Source organism: Glycine max, chromosome 3 (genome assembly GCF_000004515.6).
Source record: "Glycine max cultivar Williams 82 chromosome 3, Glycine_max_v4.0, whole genome shotgun sequence".
In the NCBI taxonomy this organism is placed as follows: domain Eukaryota; kingdom Viridiplantae; phylum Streptophyta; class Magnoliopsida; order Fabales; family Fabaceae; genus Glycine; species Glycine max.
In genome coordinates this window covers 13,587,063-13,590,730 of record NC_016090.4, presented here as the reverse complement: position 1 = coordinate 13,590,730, position 3,668 = coordinate 13,587,063, and the positions used below count along the sequence as shown (strand labels likewise).

Below are 3,668 nucleotides of genomic sequence, written 5' to 3'. Positions count from 1 at the left end.
TTATTAATGTGTCTTAACTAATTAAAAAATTTATCCTTCTTAATGTTACTAGATTCAATTAGGCTTTTACTACTAAGTTGAGAAAGTAAAGAACATAAACAATAACTTAACCAAAAGTAAAAGCGGCAATTAAAAGTGCATAGCGGAAATTAAGGAGTGTAGGGAAGAAGACAAACACAAGATTTATATTGGTTCGACAACAACCCGTGCCTACATCCAGTCCCCAAGCAACCACCGGTTCTTGAGATTTCCAATAACCTTGTAATATTCTTTACAAGCCAAAGATCCACAAGGGATGTACCCTCCCTTGTTCTCTTTGAACAACCAAGTGGATGTATCCTCCACTTGAACTGATCCACAAGAGATGTACCCTCTCTTGTTCTCAATATAACAACCCAAGTAGATGTACCCTCTACTTGTGCCACAAAGGATGTACCCTCCAATGTGTTAGGACAAAGAATTCTTAGGCGGTTAGTCCCTTGAATTCTCTGTGAGGGGGATAGAAAAGATATCTCAGGCGGTTAGTCCTTTGAAATCTTTTGTATAAAAGGAAAGGGAAAAAGATATCTTTGGCGGTTAGTCCTTTAAAATCTTTTGTAAGAAACAAAAGATATCTCAGGCAGTTAGTCCTTTGAAATCTTTTTTCAAGAGGGAGAAGGGAAGAAACAAAAGAATCTCAGGCGGTTAGTCCTTTGAATCTTTTGGTAAGAGAAAGAAGTGAATGAAGAAGAAGAGTAGCACAAGTTTTTGAACAATGAACTTTTCTTGGAAGAGAAAGTATTGAACAAAAACACTTAGAAAAAAGTTGAGAAATGAATCAGAAAGTTCTGTAAAAACCACTTTTTTAAATTCATGCTTGTCACTGCTCGTTGGGAAACGACCTAGGATCACTTCCTAGTTACTGCATTTTCATGTTTATTTGATTCGGGTACGGCCTCGATCAAATTTGGCGCCGTTGCCGGGGAGCAGTGTCCAAAGGTTCATAATAGCTAGCTAGTGTTGTGTGTTTAATCCTTTCGTGTTTTATGTTTAATTGTTAGTATTGTGTTAGTATGTGTGTTAGTGTTGATTAGTGTCCTGGTATTTTGTTTAATGTGTGTTCTGTTTCAGTTTTACCATTAAGCGTTTCCCCTGTTTCAGTCTTGGGTGTTTTGCTGTGAAGATTGTGCTTGAAAACAGAGTAGTAGTAGAAATCAGCTTGCGGAAAAATAGAGTAGTAGTAGAAATCAGCTTACGGAAAAACAGAGTAGTAGTAGAAATCAATTAGAGACGGATTTTAGCGACCACCCATGCTGAATTAATTGGGATTTTTTGTTTTAGTAGCTAGGGTTGTTATTTTTGGCTGAATTTTTTTGTGGTAACTTCTTTTAATCCATATTTTGTGGGAAAAATAGCTAGAGCCTTTAGTTTGGTCAGATTTGAAAGTTCCAAAAAACTAGCAAATTTTGTGTTTGTCAAAACTTCAAAAGCCATAACTTTTGCTCCGGTTATCAGAATCGCAATTATTATATATGCATTTGGGGTAGAAAAAATTTCCTACGCCATGGCAGGCAGCCATAGGCCGGCTGAGGTCTCCATCGTCCAAAAAAAGCGATTCTGTCAAAAGTTTTTTATTTTTCAAGTTTTATTCACTTATTTTTCTTAACCTACCTATTTTAGCTTTCATAGTTAGACTTTGAATTTTTGTCTGAAATTTTTTGTGCTATCTTCTCATCATTTTATAAGGTTGCTCACAAAATTTCAAGTCATTTGGATATCATTTGAGGGTAGCTGTAGTTCAAACCTACACCTTTATTTACATGACAAGGCAACTAGTTGTGTGCTTGCTGAATGTAGTGTATGACTAGAGGCAATCCATCTGACTTACAACCCTTTGATCCTGACATAGATAGGACATTTCATAGATTAGTTAGGCATCATTTTATACCTTTTTATCATTCTGAGCATTCCATAACTGGTGAATCTGTGCATTCTGTTATTGGTGATTTTGAACATCCTGATCTTGAGCATTATAATTTTGAGCATTCTGATTCTGAGCATTCTGATTTTGCACATTCTGAGAACATGGCACAACCTCCACCTCGTGAGAGGACTCTAAGGGAAATGGCTGCACCTGATTTCACCTATGAAAGCTTGTGCATCCAATACCCTGATGAGGATGTCCCATATGTTCTTAAAACTGGACTGATTCATTTGCTTCCAAAGTTTCATGGCCTTGCAGGTGAAGACCCGCACAAACATTTGAAAGAATTTCACATTGTCTGCTCCACCATGAAACCCCTAGATGTCCAAGAGGATCACATATTTCTGAAGGCTTTTCCTCATTCATTAGAGGGAGTGGCAAAGGACTGGCTGTATTACCTTGCTCCAAGGTCCATCACGAGCTGGGATGACCTTAAGAGAGTATTCTTAGAAAAAATTTTCCCTGCTTCCAGGACCACAGCCATCAGGAAGGATATCTCAGGTATTAGACAACTCAGTGGAGAGAGCCTGTTTGAGTACTGGGAGAGATTTAAGAAACTATGTGCCAGTTGCCCCCACCATCAGATTTCAGAACAGCTTCTTCTCCAATATTTTTATGAAGGACTCAGTAATATGGAGAGAAGTATGATAGATGCTTCCAGTGGTGGAGCCCTTGGAGATGACCCCTGCTGAAGCCAGAAATTTAATTAAGAAGATGGCCTCCAACTCCCAGCAGTTTAGCGCCAGAAATGATGCCATAGTCATTAGAGGAGTGCATGAGGTAGCTACAAACCCATTTGCATCATCTGAAACTAAGAAGCTTGAAGGCAAACTGGATGCGTTGGTCAACTTGGTAACCCAACTGGCCGTGCATCATCGCAAGGGTTTGTGGTTTGTGCTCCTCTGCTGACCACCATACAGACCTTTGCCCTTCCATGCAGCAACCTGTAGCAATTGAGCAACCTGAAGCTTATGCTGCAAATATTTACAATAGACCTCCTCAACCTCAGCAGCAAAATCAACCACAGCAGAGCAATTATGACCTTTCCAGCAACAGATACAACCCTGGATGGAGGAATCACCCTAACCTCAGATGGTCCAGCCCTTAGCAACAACAACAGCAGCCTGCTCCTTCCTTCCAAAATGCTGCTGGCCCAAGCAGACCATACATTCCTCCACCAATCCAACAACAGCAACAACCCCAGAAACAACCAATAGTTGAGGCCCCTCCACAACCTTCCCTCGAAGAACTTGTGAGGCAAATGACTATGCAGAACATGCAGTTTCAGCAAGAGACCAGAGCCTCCATTCAGAGCTTAACCAATCAGATGGGACAATTAGCTACTCAATTGAATCAACAACAGTCCCAGAATTCTGACAAGCTGCCTTCTCAAGCTGTCCAAAACCCCAAAAATGTCAGTGCCATTTCATTGAGGTCGGGAAAGCAGTGTCAAGGACCTCAACCCGTAGCACCTTCCTCATCTGCAAATGAACCTGCCAAACTTCACTCTATTCCAGAAAAAAGGTGATGACAAAAATCTACCTAACAATTTCTGTGCAGGTGAATCTTCTTCCACAGGTAATTCTGATTTGTAGAAGCAGCACATTCCCCCTCTTCCATTCCCTCCAAGAGCAGTTTCCAACAAAAAAATGGAAGAGGCAGAGAAAGAGATCTTGGAAACGTTTAGAAAAGTAGAGGTAAACAT

The 3,668-nt window shown here is 40.2% G+C and overlaps 1 non-coding gene across 1 annotated transcript; it reads right to left on the bottom strand.

Annotated features, from left to right (window-relative positions):
- Positions 1-2,442: 2,442 nt before the first annotated feature.
- LOC113001265 (small nucleolar RNA R71) lies at positions 2,443-2,549 on the bottom strand. Its single transcript, XR_003266584.1, has one exon. It is a non-coding gene; the product is annotated as a small nucleolar RNA R71 (small nucleolar RNA).
- Between the last annotated feature and the right edge of the window lie 1,119 nt (positions 2,550-3,668).